Source organism: Perca flavescens, chromosome 5 (genome assembly GCF_004354835.1).
Source record: "Perca flavescens isolate YP-PL-M2 chromosome 5, PFLA_1.0, whole genome shotgun sequence".
In the NCBI taxonomy this organism is placed as follows: domain Eukaryota; kingdom Metazoa; phylum Chordata; class Actinopteri; order Perciformes; family Percidae; genus Perca; species Perca flavescens.
In genome coordinates this window covers 23,599,319-23,615,812 of record NC_041335.1, presented here as the reverse complement: position 1 = coordinate 23,615,812, position 16,494 = coordinate 23,599,319, and the positions used below count along the sequence as shown (strand labels likewise).

At 40.3% G+C, this 16,494-nt stretch overlaps 1 protein-coding gene across 1 annotated transcript in view; it reads left to right on the top strand.

Annotated features, from left to right (window-relative positions):
• The first annotated feature begins 2,527 nt into the window (after positions 1–2,527).
• sh2b3 (SH2B adaptor protein 3) overlaps positions 2,528–16,494 on the top strand; it is a 55,462-nt gene continuing 41,495 nt past the window's right edge. Inside the window, exon 1 of the mRNA XM_028579152.1 lies at positions 2,528–2,830. The gene's annotated coding sequence lies outside the window, so the exon portion shown is untranslated. The remainder of the gene's footprint in view (positions 2,831–16,494) is intronic.

Sequence of the window (16,494 nt, the reverse complement as noted above, 5' to 3'; positions counted from 1 at the left end):
TGTACGCATCTCTGTTCACAACGCTGCCTGTTCTGCTTAACGTGAAAAAGCTTAACGTGGTTTAATGTACCTCAACAACGATCACCAAATGTATCATGGCCATATCTTGAAATGAACACTTATGCCTGTCAAAAGAACTTGACAGGCTATGGCGAGGAAAAAGCGTGTACCTAAACAATGATCAATGATTACCAAATTTCTCTCACATTGCTCCTCATAACCACTGAAAACTGTCAAAAAATCTAACCAGAAATGTGCCCATGAGAACCGTGGGGAGTCAACCAACAGCTGCTCCGCAGCCCTGCTGAAAACGTGACGCTAAATGTCAGATAACGTCCATAATAACTGGACTTTGGGTTCTATTTTTTGACAGTTTTCCGTGGTTATGAGGACCAATATTAGACTGAAATTTGGTAATCATTGATCATTGTTTACGTACATTAAACCTGACCTGCGCGAAAGAGAAAAAAACGTATGCGTCATTGTACCCAGCACTTCTGGAAATGTACATCCGAATGCGTCTCTGTCCGCAGCACATTTCAAACCAAACTGAGGCCCGTGGGCACGGCTGTGTTGGAGCACAATAGACAGACGGTGGCAGAATGCCCCGACACTTAAATTCAACTAACATGTAGGTTAACAGTGAACAATCAGTGTTGGACCTCCAGTCTGTTGAGATGCCTCTCCAAACGCAGAAACCAAGCGCAATCGCACCATAAAACGTTAAGACACATTAAGAAAAAAGATCAGTATTTTGCCGTAATCCAATGACATGAAAAAAAGTAATCCACAGCGATCAGTAGATCCACAAACAGAGTCACGGTGTATCCAGCAAGGCCTATACAAGCGTCCCATTCACCAGTCAGCTCCAAACAGGTGAACGAGGTGAACTTCGCCGTTTAAACAAAGTCGAATAAAACGTATAAAAGTCCAAATCTACACAAAACGCGCATACAATTAGTAAGCTGACAGTAAATGTATATACATGGCATTTTTAAAGTATTTATAAAATATCTGGTTATGTCAGAAGTAATTATTCCACTCATTTTGCAATAATGCAATTACCCGTTTCGGCTACCAGGGGGGGGCAGTGCTCCCCCTGCCCCCCCCCCGCACCACACACATTCTTGGTGCTATTCAGCCTAAAGCTCACCAAGTGGCGCCGTGCAACAATTTCAGACTGCTTTACACCTGGGGAACAAGTGAAAATAACCGTCTGGTGACAGAAACCAGCGGACTCTTGAGTCTCCAGAGAAGAAAAAATATACATTTTCTAATAGATAGACTATATGTGTTTTAATTTTCACTGACGTAAGCAATTTAAAGGCATAAATACAGAAGATAAAGGTGACTCTTTACTTTTCTTTGCAGGCTCGTGTGGTGTATTTAGTTGCACTAGCAGCAAAAAGTGTCGCACTACCTCAGCTTAAGTCGATAATAATGCTCTTCCAATCTGCGTTAGCTCTGTTATGCTCCATCAGTTTAAGGAGTATTGTGAAAAGTATTAAGTAGGATATGACACCGTGTTAAAGCAGAGACATACATTATAGTTAACAAACCAAATGTACATCTAAACTATTGATAGTCTGGCCAGTTTTATGCACATAGTGTACTATTGACCAGAGAGTAGCCTACTGACTGCAGACAGCACGAAACTTCACAGGGAAGCCACTTCCTGTCTGGTAATTTCAACAGAAAAGTTCATGATCAAATACCAACCAAGCACTCAAAAAGAGATGAAAAGTGTCTCACAATCATTTTGGAGGATGTAGATGTGTTGCTGTTGTAATGTATTGCATTATAAAGAGAGGTTATTATCTAATCGACCCTACGCAAATGGGTTGGACAAAACAATAGAAACTACTTTCTGTATAATATTAATATAAGTTACTTTTACTTTTCCAAGTAAAATGCAACATTTATAAATGGTCTGTACTATTTTATACTTTTACTCCACTACATTTTGGAAGCCAATATTGTACTTCTTATATTTAACAACTTTAGTTACTAGTTACTTTGCAAATTCAGATACTTAATAAGAAATATATAAATCAACTAATACATTATGTCTTATTATGGATACAGGTAGTATATACAAAATAAATAAAAAAAAATAAGGTCCACTTTACCAGCTGTAACATTAGTGATGCTTACCAATGCATCAGTATAATCAAGTGACATGATAGTATATCATTCTGAATTGGGCCATTCTGCATAATGAGGAGCCTACTTGGTATATAGTATATGTAATGCAGGATTTTTACTTTTAACAGATTATTTTTAAATTGTGGTATTGCTACCTTTAATTAAGTAAAAGATCTAAATACTTCCTCCTTCAGTGTAAATTAAGGTTCTAGAGGTCGTTTGTGCAAAGGGGGCCCCCTAGTGGGTTAATCCGGCATTGGTTACCGGTGCTTGTTGCGTTTTAGTGCGAGCAGGAATTCTTCTTTTATTTTGAAAAGAAAAAGTCGGAAGCGTTGTCATGAGTTTCCTACGACTTGAGCTTGACACAGCTGGACCGCGGCGCATTTTTTTGACAGCGGAAATGAGAAGTCGCCACTTTTTCCGCGTCAAGTTCGTGGCTGAAAGTTTTTTTTCCTCTTTTTTTTGGTATGTTTCGGAGGAACCGTCGCGTGAACTCACAATGATAGAGAAAGCGACAGACTTTTCAACATGTAGCTTTTCCTCTGATGTCCAGTTTCCTGTTGCTCCTCACCGAAGTCGTTTTGTGATACTTTAGATGCTTCTCAACACATTTCCGTTATGCGAAGTCCAACTTGTTGGTTAGTCGTCGTGCTGCGGTGGGTGCCCATCCGAGATAACGGAGAACGTGAGTATGTTGTGGGAACTGTCAGGCTGTATTACCTTCTCTTCTTAAAATGCTTTTTACCATCGCTCAAGTCTTTATTAACCGCATGGTGGATAATCCCAAAAATGGCGAACCTCACTAGTAATGTGGAACTTTATAGCTTCCGTCCAAATTTCCATCTTTTTCTTCACTAATAATTTTCGGAAAAATGTGCTTGTGTGAAATTTAAAGGGCTCTGCCTCTCTTCGGGTCGGGACCGGCGGTGCTTGGCGCAGACTTTTTTTTTTTTTTTTTTTGGCAAAAAAGTAAAGTTTTCTATTAAAAATAGAGTCCTGCTAACCGCCGAGCAGGATTTTCTGTCTTTGAGCTGCTTGGCGTCACTCGCATCAACAGGGATAGTTGGCACGAAATATATAGTAACGGCCGGCAGGATGCCGATGTGTCTGCACTGCAGTGCAAAGGATCATGGGACTATGTTATTAACGGTTCCTGTCCTAGTCTAAGTGTGTAAATGATGTTCTGTTAGTGTTTTCGTTTTGCATGTATGTTTCCTGGGTTTTAGTCTTGATTTAGTGTTCATGTTTATTTACATTTGCTGGGACACTGGGAGAGGTTGATGACCTCTGTGTATCGAGGCTGAAGTTCTGTGGCTCTCTGACTTCTCCCACGTAGCTACACAGTGATTTTTTGTAACTTGGTATTGGAAGTGTGCATAGGTTATTAGTAAGACATTTCGATATTATTTAGCGCAAGTCTATCAGCCGTCGTCTCCATGGTGATGTCAAAATATGCAACCTATTGTGACTTATTTGTGTTAACATGTTAATAGGCAAAAACCTTTAAAAAAAAGTCACATTGCTGTCCACAGTTTCCCCATTAATAGCCAACACAATACATGTGAACTTCATTGTTGTATTGTGTCTTCAGCGTGAGAGTGCGCGTGCTCAGGTGGTCACCCCTCATGACTGCAGGATGGAGAAGAGGAACAAGTGGGGAGCAGCCACTTGGTTTCACAATGCAGTGTTGTATAACTGTAAATCAAAACAGTAATTTTGATGTGTGTTTTAGATGGAATTCACTCCTATTCAGTGTGTGTGTGTGTGTGTGTGTGTGTGCGTGCGCGTGGATAAATACAGGTTTGTGTACATTCTGAGGCAACAGGTGTGAAGTTGGGGTGGTTCCCAAAATGTTCTGACCAAAATAGTTATTATACTGTAATTACAGTTAGTCGGAGCGTCAGGAAATGGATACTTACTTACTTATATACTTATAGTATTTTCAGTTTACGCCACAACATTTCAGAGAGATATATTGTACTTTTTACTCTACAAGTACATTGATGTAGTTGAACTCAGAGAACCAGAGAATTGAATAGTTATGAATTAATATTAAAATAAATTCAATAGTAGCTGACTAACATGGCTAACTGTTGGATGAGCTCTGGTTTTGTAACACAGGAAGTTGTGCTGGCGTTCACATAATGTTTTACTGTTTATTTGACTGTCACATCTGGCTGCCTTCTTTGAATGAGTGGTGTTATTGTACAGTATACATATGCTGTTCCTTGGGATAGGATTTGGGAATTTGGAGCGAACTGAATGAGGCCAAAATGAATTCCTGAACCACTGCTATTGTTAAAAAGTGTCAAAATATACTTGGCAGCCAGTACTAGACTTTGTTGGGCCATACGCATTGTTCAATTGTAAAAAAAAAAATCGAAAAGTCAATTGATAAACTAATCAGGAATGTCTTTGTTATGGCTAATCCAGCAATTTAAGTACCTGTTAAATCAAGGTCCAATATTACCTAAATAAAAATGGCCTAAATACACCGGGAGATATTAAAGGGATAGCTACCATGGTATAACGGTATGACAAATATATATTATTATCATCAGTTTACCAGCTATGTTATATTGCCAGGTCCTCTTTAAAAATGTATATCATCTAATACATATGCAAACACATTTGCAAGGTACATGTTTACCCTTCTGCGGTAATCCCAGCAACCTACGGAGGTCTGCATGCTTTCTTGATTCAGTCAACAAACTGTGACAGTTATCAAACCTTGAGTCACTGAAGCACAAAAGGCAGAAAAACATGCCTCTAGGGTGGGGAAGTAACGCCGGCTGAACTGTACTGTACACAATATTTTCCATGGCAGACAGTTTAACTCTGTCAACCCCAGACAAAAGGTGGACTATAATTTAAAGGTTCCGTGCAGTTCCAGATCTCTACTGTAATTGTTGTCTACAGTCACAAATTGTTTCTGATGAATTTTAGAAAAGTGTTTACTTCCCTACAGACTTCCTTGGTTTCTGACAATTGGGTATTTCGGTGTTGTCCTCACTTCTCTTTTGCTCAGTGTGGTATGGACAAGAGAAGTTCTGTTCTGGCCCCATGCACAACCTCAACTCAACGCTAATGCAGGGAAACCTAAAAATGTGATGACACACACAATATTGACAAGTCATTTTAATGAGTTTCAGGCTTGATGACCATGTGAATAGAAATTCCCACTTTACATTTTCAGCACCGAATAATCTCGGACTCTCCCTAAAGAGGGGGATGACGATTGTTCAGCATGATTATAATGAGATTTTCTGCAACATGACATGATTACTGGTACTTAGTTGGGGATTTTATGCACCACAACAAAAAAATTGTTTCAGTTGCTGTCTGAGACATCTTTCCTTGAAAGAAAAGACTGTGGCTTTATTGAAACTGGAAATTTTTGACGCGTTGTGCACATTTGATGTACATGCTTTTATATACAGTATGTGTTGTTGCAGACGTAGAAGGAATGCAAAAACTAGTGGACTCTGCAGTCGGCTATCAGCCGTGGACCTGACATGTCATGGTTCAATGTCTTTAACTGAGATGATATTGGATGCCAGCTCTTCTGCTTCCCTCAGGGGTTCTAAGAAGTCCACTGATGAGATCACGAGAAAGGTCTGACCCACAGCGGCCCTGTGGGGAGAGGAGAGGAGGGAAAGGAGAAAGTGGGAAATAAATTGGCAGACAGACAGAAGTAGGAATCTGCTAAAGAAGTATGACGGAGAAAGACGGAAGAGGCGGGTTAAGGCAGAAAATGGAAGAAAAAGAAAAGCACTTTTCTGGTGTCAATAAGGACCTTCTACAATGTGGCACACAGGTTTTCTAGCAGTTTATGTGTAATTTGACTCACACAGCCCTTGGCCACCCAAACAGCTAAGCTAAAAAATCTCAGATTTAAATGTGGACCACAAACACACACACACAAGGCATGCGGTAGTAGGGTTAAGTTGTTGCATGTGTGTGTGCACACGTTTGTTAAAGCATTTGGGGGGGGGGGGGGGGCACATGTGTGCCTGTGTGTTTTTTCCAAAGCAGCAATAATTAGAGACTGTGTGTGTATTTGCATGTGTTTACCCCAATGCTTGTTGAGAATGTTGATTATAGGCCCGATTTGCTGCAGCAGAATGAGGATATTGTTTAAAAACATGTGTACTTTAAGACTCTGCAGTTGCAATACATTTGTGTGTGTGTGTGTGTGTGTGTGTGTGTGTGTGTGTGTGTGTGTGTGTGTGTGTACACAGTTAGGACATAGGATGGAGTCAAGGAGTTTGGCTTTTGTCAAACTTAAGAAAAGAAACCCACCTGGAAGTTTTGCTTTTTATCATGAGAAATTTCCAAATATTCTTTCAGCTTCTCAAATGTGAGGATCTATTGGGGATTTTTTTGGTCAAAAGTAACATAACAAGACATAAGCTAACTGAAGACAGCCCTGTGGCCTCTGAGAAACAATTTTGTCACATTTAAAAAAAAAATAATTTCATAGACCGCAATTTATCAGTTAATTGAGAAAACAGTCAAAGCAGATTGATCGATAATAATTGTTAGTTGCAGCCCTAAATACAGGCACATATCAAATAGCCCTTTGTATGTTTGTTCCTCTTTGTGTGTCATGTCTAAGCTGAAGTGAAAGTAGCAGCACATTGTCATGCAAAATGCACAATTTGCATCATTTGCAAGTTTTATTTCAAACACAAGCACAATGTTTGCTATCACTACAGAGATAAATCCCAAAACAGGATTGTTGGGTGATGTTTTGTGTGTTAGAAAGTGGGAACAATGAAACTCGATTCATGAGTCCCAATGTGGAAAAAGTTAGAATGCCTGAATTAGCCTTCCAGGAAGTCAGATGCCGGCAGATGATTCACAGCCGATCATCAGTTACCTCACACCCAACCCCCCAAACAACCTCCCCCAACATACACACCTACATCATATATAGTGGCTTACATCTTAACTACTATCATGCGTCTTCATAACTCAAAATGAATCAGAAATCGTCTCGAGTATAGATGACTCATTCATAAAGTGCTCGTGGATTTCAACCAGAGATTTCTGTCGTTCTCTCTCGGGCTGGAGCATTTGAGTCTCAAATGCTTGGATTGGCTGTACTGAGTTGATTTGTCTCAACCGAGTTGTGAATAATGGATTGTTGTTTTCAGCTTTTCAGAAACTAAGCCTGTGTTTAAGAGTTCCAGTAAGAAGTTTCGGTCAGCTTTTGGTGGCTTTGTAGCTGAGAAACACGCTTCAACTGTTTAGTTATACAGAGTATGAGTATTTAATGTTCTGTAATATGCGCGGCGTTTATTTTGCCAGGGCTCAAAATTAGTGTGCAGGAAAAGGTTTCTGTGCATCTATCCATTTTTTATTTTATTTGAACAGGGTGCACAATATATTGAACAATAAGATTTGTGCAGTGCACTCCCCTGCGGGATCATAAGGAAGCATGCCTATTTTAGGGCTTTGACTTTTGCCCAAAAATCATATTCGAAGTTCGTTTGTTTATTAATATTAATATTTGAATATATTTGAATATTTATTAATACTATTTTGACCATTAAATGCCTTCAGTAAGACCTATATTGGTATCAAACTTAAGTTTTTAATTTTTTATTATTAAAAGTCCAGACCCTGGATTAAACACAAACACTATGCTTTCGACAGGAAGTTTCGGAGCTTTCACCGTAGCCTACGTAAGTGGTCTGATGTTTATACTTGTGTGCTGGTGTGTGCGTCAAGCCGGCGTGTGTGTGTGTGTGTGTGTGTGTGTGTGTGTGTGTGTGTGTGTGTGTGTGTGTGTGTGTGTGTGTGTGTGTGTGTGTGTGTGTGTGTGTGTGTGTGTGTGTGTGTGTGTGTGTGGGCAGTGTTGCCAACTTAGCGACTTTTTTCAGACCCCTTTAGTGACTTTTTTTTCACAAAAGCGACTGGCGACAAATCTGGCGACTTTCTGTAGAAAAGACAGCGACTTTATGTGGCCCCAAAACAGTCCCCTCTCTCTTCTGTTGTGTGACTGAGGAGCAGCCCCGCCCTCCCCTCTGTGCTCTCTCCTTATGTGCAGCAGCACTGAGCAGGCAGGTAGGAAGGGGAGAAGGGACAGGGTACGGGGCCGGTGTAGGTAGGAGAGACAGCGGCACGCAACGGAAGAAAGACGCCGCTGAGCTGGCCTGGCCCTCGGCAAGCCGGCCTTCTTTGAGAATTAGGGGGGAATGCCACGCCAACCAAGCCACGGCCGACAGATGTGTGTCACCCAAAGTGTACTTACATTTTGAAATGCGTGAAAAAGCCTCGGAATCTGAATTGAAAACACGTTTACAAGCAAACACATTTACAAAAAATAATGCCCATAACAGGTTCGAATATTAAGGGCTGCCTAATATTCGTTCGAATATCACTTTTTTTTTTTTTAAATATTCGAATAACGAAGTTCGGAGTCAAAGTCCTAGCCTATTTCAAACAATATTCAGATTCAGGTTTGTGTAATTACACAGCAGAAGTAGGGCTGGGTACAACCTAGTCTATATCGACGACGGTATCGATGATCGGGGACGGTAATCGGTCTGTCCTTAAACCAGAGCACATTTTTCTCCTATCCAGGAATGTTGTGTGGACTCGCCAGACCCTCCTCCGCAGCGCTGTGGAGGAAGGTCTTGCAATGCGAGACTAGATAAAACCTGTATCTACTGGTCCGAATGGCAAGCAGATTCCGGTGCCTCATTTCATTACTACTTAAATGACTGCGCTGCCCTCTGGTGCTCCAGAATTGACGTTACAGGCAACCAAAGCATCACCGCACGTGGCGCTAGTTCACATTTCACTTCAGGTAACGTTATCCTACTGTTAGCTAGTAGCTGGCTTAAACAGGGTTAAAATGCTTCAAGCTAAACGGGGCTTTGCTAGTGTCTTTGATAATCCAAATCTAGCGTTGCGAACAGCAAAATCTCCCCACCGGTCGGGCTAACTGCTAGTTTGGGTGTTGTCATTTTCTTCAGTCGGTAAATTAGGTCTCCAACCTAATGTTAGGGAAAGTATTGACATATGAAAGCATCAAACATGCATTTCAGAAGAATGAGATGAGATTATATCCAGTTGTTCCTCATCCCTGTTTGCTCAGTGCCTTTAAAATTGTATGTACGGTAATAGCTTTGGGTTTTGGACTATTGTTCAAAGTGACACATTTGAAGAAATCCCCTTGCTCTCTGAAAATTGTGATGGATATTTTTCTCTATTTGACGACAGAGCAAAGAATGAACCGATGAATGGAGAAAGTAATCCGCAGACTAATCTACAATGAATATAATCATTAATCATGAATTTTGCTCAGCACTAAACATCAGTTTTTAGAAATGGTCGCAGGGCGTAATGAATGGACAAAACCCAGGAAGGAAAAGGACATTAAATGACAGGTTGCTTGTGATGCCTGACGGTCACTATTGACCTCATTCCCTTAGTCTCCCCTCACACATCACATCTATCGTTGCAGCCAAAGCCAGAACTTTACTTCTCTCTTTTCCTTTTTTTTTTTGCCTGTCATTATGTCTCTGGGAGCCCTATATTTTAGTGTTTCCTTGACATGCCAGGGTCTGTCTTTGCAGTCTAATGATAGGCTGCAGACTGTGCAGAGCCATTTTGTATTAGTTATTGGTAGGATTCCAGATAGCTGGAAGGATGCTTGTTGTACTAACTGGACACATATTCATAATACTTTTTTCTTTTAAGGTAAACCCCAGATTTGTTTTCCATTGCAGTAGTGATGTGGAAAGTGGTCTTGATACCGTAGCATACAGTTCATTTCCTCCTTTTGATCCTTGCTAGTGAGAATCCCTTTCTTATCACAGATCCAGCCTTTTAGTTTTGCTCCTTTCCCAGCCTGCCTCCCTCTCTCCGTTCCCAGGCCACAGGAAATGACCAGAAAGCGACCAGCCTTTATTTCTGTGCGTCTCAAGAATAGCAGCATTGTGTTGGTTTGGAGCCTGCATTGTTGTTGGAAAGCAGAGCCAGAGAATACTCTAACCAAAACAAAAACCCTATGTACCCAGTATTATTTTGCCTACACATATGCAATACAAAAGAAAAAGTTTTGCTAGTTCACAGCTGTTACTGCCTTTTCTTTTCTTTATTATAAAAAATATTTGTATTTCCCAGATGCAAACAGGTAAAAAAAGATATGTATATATGTATATATGTATGTATGTATGTATATATATATGTGTGTGTGTGTGTGTGTGTGTGTGTGTGTGTGTGTGTGTGTGTGTGTGTGTGTGTGTGTGTGTGTGTGTGTATACGTGTATACATATATATATATATATATATCTTTAGTGTAATGTGATTGTGATTTAGAAAAATGTATATGTATCCCAATGCCTCTGGATAAGAGTGTCAGCAACAGTAAATGCCAAACGTTGAGGACTAAAGGTTTTTATCGCCCCGTAGCTATGCTTATTTAGTGTGGGCATATCAATATTTTTTCTTTTTACATGAGGTGTTGCACAAAATATTTCTTGCTCATTAAATGCAAGAATACCAAGTATTTGAAGACAGGCTGTACACAAATAAACATGTCCTTGTCTTTGTTATACCCACTGTATGCAAAGAACAGACATTGTATCCCTTGCTAATGGTTTATGTTTGTAGGCTGCAGGTTTGTTTCTCCCTGAATCAGCTGATGCTTTCCTCAGGCTGTGGGTAGTTAAGGCAGAGGGTTATCTCATGTTTTAGCGCTACTTCCTCCGTTACAATATGTTCTTCAATTATGTAAGCTGTGCGTGTCTCGCTTTCTGCTCTGTTCATTATCAAAGCTCTTTCACATCTCATTTCACACAAACAGGAACACTGAGACTGCAACTGCAGAACTTTTTCATGTAAGCCTTCTATTTTTATGCTTCTGATCAATCGGGCTGCATGGAGCTGCCGCCAGGTTGATACATAGCAGCTTGTTGCACTAAAGTATAAAACATGAAATGAAAGGGATGGAAAAAAGGTTCACGTTAAATGGTGTGTTGGCTAACAGTGGAACAGGTTTTGCCTGTCATAACAATATTGAACTGTTTTGGTGGGAATCCCTGTCTTTTTTCTTCTGATACTTTCACAATAGTTACTTGTGGGTTTGCATGGATGTCCCTCTCGTATTTTGTTGACATTTTGTATGTGTTCAATGTTCCTGTAAGGCAGGGATGGAATAGAGCTGCATACATTTTATAATAGTCACCACAATCATGGTTTTAGCTTCCACTGTTAATTAAACATGATTTAAGCAGGGTTTTAATGCTCTACCTTTTCATTGTAAGTAAAAATAAAACCAGTGCAGTAAAGTTATTTTGTAACAGAAGATGAATTAATAATTGTGATAGATAATTGTGACCTCAATTAGGATTGGGCAATATGGCCCTAAAATAATATCACAATATTTCAGGGTTATCTGTGATAATGATATTCTTAATGATATGACAAAATACTGAACAATATTTTATTATTCATTTCAAGAACATACAATTGCAACAAAATAAGTGTTATAAGTAGAAGTTTATAGAAGTTTATAATTTTATATGTCAACATAAACTGTTTGCCTTCAAACATTCAGTAAACAAAGATCTCTGTTCTTTAGTTCGTTAAACAGTAACCGAGAGTGAGATTTAGATTTAAAATTGTGTGTGCGTGTGCGTGTGCGCGCGCACCGGTCGCTGCTTGCCAGGGCAGGGCTTCCTGTTGCTGTGATTGCTGCCCGGGCAGAGCAGAGATCCTTTGGTCTCTGTTCCTCTTTGGCTTTGCCACCTGGACCTGGCGCTATCTCCTCTCACCTTTCTCCTGCTCTGTTTTTCTCACTTCCTGCCTGCCTTCTCATTATCCCCTCCTCTCTCTTTCTGGCTATTCATGTGACCCTTGTTTCTCTGTCTCCTCTTCCTTTTCATGTTTGACTCCTTACAGCGTCCTCCTCTCTCTCTGTCTCTCTCTGTCTGTCTGTCTGTCTGTCTCTCTCTCTCTCTGTCTTTTTTTCTTTCTTTCTTTCTTTCTTTCTTTCGTTCTCTCTCTCTCTCTCTCTCTCTCGCTCTCTCTCTCTCTTCTTAAAATAAGCCCCTAACTCCTACTGTCATACACTCACTCTCTCCCTGCTTTGTAAATGTATCCCTAGATCTGTGATTCATTCAGTGATTTAGAGAATGAAAATTCAAAGGTGGTAACTAAATCTGCTTTTCATCCCTGCCCTTGTGATGCACATGTTGCCGCATTTTCTTTTCCAATTTTTTTTCCACTCCAGTTTTCCCGTAAAAACTGGAGTGTTTGATGTCTCAGAGAGCCTTGATGCCATGCAGACTAATTGAGTTGTAAGCAATAGATTGGATCCGGCTGATTTCTAATAAGGCCAGGGCTACATAAAGGTCAGGCGGATGTGGCTTGCTGTAAATTGCATCTTAAATAATGAGTATGACAATTAGGAGCACATCCTATTTTTGAACAACCAAACACCAAATCATGTGTCTTTTTAAAGCAAGAATTTAATTTATACACAAAAAATAATAATAAAGGAAACCAAAGAATCTGTACACACATTATCAGACGAGTTAGTCACACACACACTCACACTCACACACAACATGTGTTAGAAAAAGAAGATTTTTAGCATGAAGTATGACTATAAAAACATGGAGGTAGTTTTCTGCAAGGGAAGCTTTTAAGACTTGAGGTTTGGGCTGCTGCTCGCTGGCTTCATGCTAGTTGTAGTCAGAAAATCCACATTTGAACACAGTGCAGGGGTGGGGCTAAAGGATCCCAGTAGGGCAGCAAGTAACAATAATTTTAATGCTGATTGATCTGACAATAATTTTTCTTGGTTAATCAATTCATCTTTTGGTCTATAAAAGAGGGAAAATAACACCCTGAGCTCAATCTGACGTCTTCATGTTGCTTTGAAGTCAAACTTCAGGACTAACATATTTCCAACATTCCACGATTCTTTAACCAATTAGGACAACAGTGTAAACTTTCATTTTGAAGTTACAGAAGAAACAACCTCCCAACATTCTTAGCGAGAGTGAATTCAGGCTAATGCTAATATTTGTTTCTGCAATCAATTGATTTGCTGATTATCAATACGTGTGTGTGTGTGTGTGTGTGTGTGTGTGTGTGTGTGTGTGTGTGTGTGTGTGTGTGTGTGTGTGTGTGTGTGTGTGTGTGTGTGTGTGTGTGTGTGTGTGTGTGTGTGTGTGTGTGTGTGTGTGTGTGTGTGTGTGTGCGTCTATTGCATCAAACAAGAGCTGCTCCTAACTGGGGACAACAGGGAGCACTGTGTGGTGTGTGAGAGCTGATACCAAGCTCTTGAGATATAAATAGGACCTCCCTGCAACAAGGCTTCCACCAGCAGCACTGATAATTCTCTACGCTCCTAATAGGCCATAGCCAGGATACTGCTTACTGGCCACCACAGGCATACTGCTAACCCTTCCATTTTTGGCATTCAGTGGGGATGACATACCACTGCATCACATGTTCATACCCCAATGTGTCCAGAGGTTGATCCAAAGTTGTGTTAAAAATCAGCTCAGCGAGCTGACACGAGTCATGGTGTTAATCACTCTAGTTATAATCAATTCACATGTGTCTTTCACACATCCTGTTTCCTTCCTGCTTGATTAAAATCTGTAAAAAAGAAGAAGCTAAAGCTTACTGTCCCCAGTAAAAACACTGCTGGTGTCAGGAGAAACAAAGTTATGAGGGAGGGTAAGAGCTGTGCAACACATAGTGCTGATATTCACATTTCTTAACCCTTCTGGGTCCTAAAATTGACTCTTTAAACAATTTGGATCATCGTCTTAACTTACATTATAAAGCTGCAGTTGAGACAACCTTCCTAACATCCACAGTGTGTCAGGGCAATACCTTTCTTTAATAATTGTTAGAAATTTGTGAAAAAGGGATATCACCGATTCCTAGAAGCCAAAGCGGCAACAAACTTCAAGTTGCTTGATTTTTCTGACCAACATGAAGATATTCAATTTACACTGAAAGTAAAAAGTAAATCTGCAAATTCTCACATTTTAAAAGCTAGAAGTTGAGAATGTTTGTTTGGGTTTTTCTTTGCTTTTTGCTCATTTTTTGAAAAAGTATTTGCTGATTAATTATCTGTTGATTGAATAATCAGTTAATCGACTAATTGTTCCCATTTGGTAGACCCAAGTTAGAGGTTCCGATAAAGAGATTGTGCTATATCTCTCTAAAGGAGGAGGGAGTGATTAGTAAGGTGAGGAAGAAAGAAAGGAGGGAATGCAGGACTTTGACACTATTGTGCAGGAATCTTTTCTACTTGCAACTTAGTGTGTTTGAATTGGCCTATTTTCTTCTGTCACCTCCTGCTGAACGCTGTCTAACAAAACAATAATACGATAACAAAGCACTAAGTTGAGGTTAGAGTTCCTGGCTAATAACAGAGAAAGGAGACACAGTTGTATTAGCCTTTTTGTTTTCCTTCACAACTTGAACATGGTCCTGTGAGGCCCTGAGTCAAGGTGAGAGTAAAGGAAGCATGAATCCAAACACATCTGGAGATCCTCATACCAGAGGACAGAGAGGATAAAAAGAAAGGAAAAACCATGGGAAAAGAGACAGCCGAGCCCCCCAGAGGGATACAGCGAAAGGAAGCGTGTGTGTGTGTGTGTGTGTGTGTGTGTGTGTGTGTGTGTGTGTGTGTGTGTGTGTGTGTGTGTGTGTGTGTGTGTGTGTGTGTGTGTGTGTGTGTGTGTGTGTGTGTGTGTGTGTGTGTGTGTGTGTGTGTGTGTGATGTTCTTCAGTCAGTCAGTGCTGAGTCATCGCTGGGCTGGCCAGGCAGATAGAAACAGGCTTCTAGGGGGGGGGGCCAGCTGGAGGGGCACAAGGGGCCATGCACTGAGCATGCTCTGAAAAGTGCAGGAAGGGAATTAGTTGTTGTGACCGGACGTATCCAGGAACTTTAGTGACGCAATATTTCACGGTGCCAAGTTTTTACTCCCTCGCTGACGCACGTGTCCCCTCGGTATGTTTGATGATACAAATGAAATAATTAGCAGGCTTGTTGCGTGACACAATCTCAAAAATTCACAACTTTTTCTCTGAATGTCGTCGTTTAGGACCAGAAAGGGAGAGAGATGTTAATGTTAGCTGTGAGATAACAAGACCTGTTGCTCCATGCTTGGCTGGACCACAACGACCCTCCCCCCTTTTTTTTATTTTTTTTATTTCTTGCGGTTTTCTGTGATCTGTTGGACAGTCTGTGAGCTCCCCTTCCAACACATACCCAAATGCGCACACATACACACTCACTCACTCACTCACTCACTCACTCACTCACTCACTCACTCACTCACTCACTCACACTTCCTGTATTGAGAATAGAGCCTTATGTGCAGCACTCGGGGAAGATGGTATGTACATGTATGCCTAGCTTGTAGTTTGAGAATGTTAAATCCTTTTTAATACTATTGTAGCTGAGGTTTTACTGTGAGTTTATTCAACTGTTGATCTTTTGTGGGAAGCAACAAATAGAAATGAAGTACAGTTATAAAATGCATGTTGAGATCTTTTAAAACATCACTTGTGGTCAGGATAGCTCAGTTGGTAGAATGGTCGCACATATACAGAGGTTTATGCCTCGACGCAGAAGGTCCAGGTTTCGAGTCCGACCTGTGACGATTTCCTGCACGTCTCTCTTTCTCTCTTTCATAGCTTTCCTATCCATTAAAGGTGGAAATACCCCCCCAAAAAATCTTTGTTTTCCTGCCAATAAGTGTTCTGAGATGAGATATTTACTATCCACTTTTGCTGAAATTGTCAACCATTACCACCCCATGCGACAAAAGTAACTGCAAAATCCTATCGTGCTATAGTTTCAAATCAGACAAAGTTATTTCCCAAAACGTGTTGATGAAACTTCATTTAAGTATGTATTAAGGTCATTGTTTTTTGTTCTTCTGTTCTGTGAGGCTCTCTGGTTAACCCTTTAACCACTGCATTATTTCTTTCTGATTACAATAGTAGCAGTTAGTTAACTATGGTGGATAGTTTAGAGATTATGCACTGTAGAAGAATAGGACTGTTGAATGTTGTTGACTTCTTTCTGTGAAGAACGGTGATGGCAACATGGAGCTTTGACAATACTGATGTTTTTGTGTGGCCAATGAGGCAGTATGTCCATATTATAAGCAAATCCCACAGGTCAAGTTTTTTTTTGCCAATTTATTAGCTATATTATCAAAGTTGTTGCTCTTTAAATACAGAGAAAGGGAGGAATCAAGCGATCACAGTCCATGTAATTGGCCTGAATGATGAAGTAGAAAAAGCAACAGAAAAGCAGAAGGATCATTGAAACAGAACATCTAAACACACAAA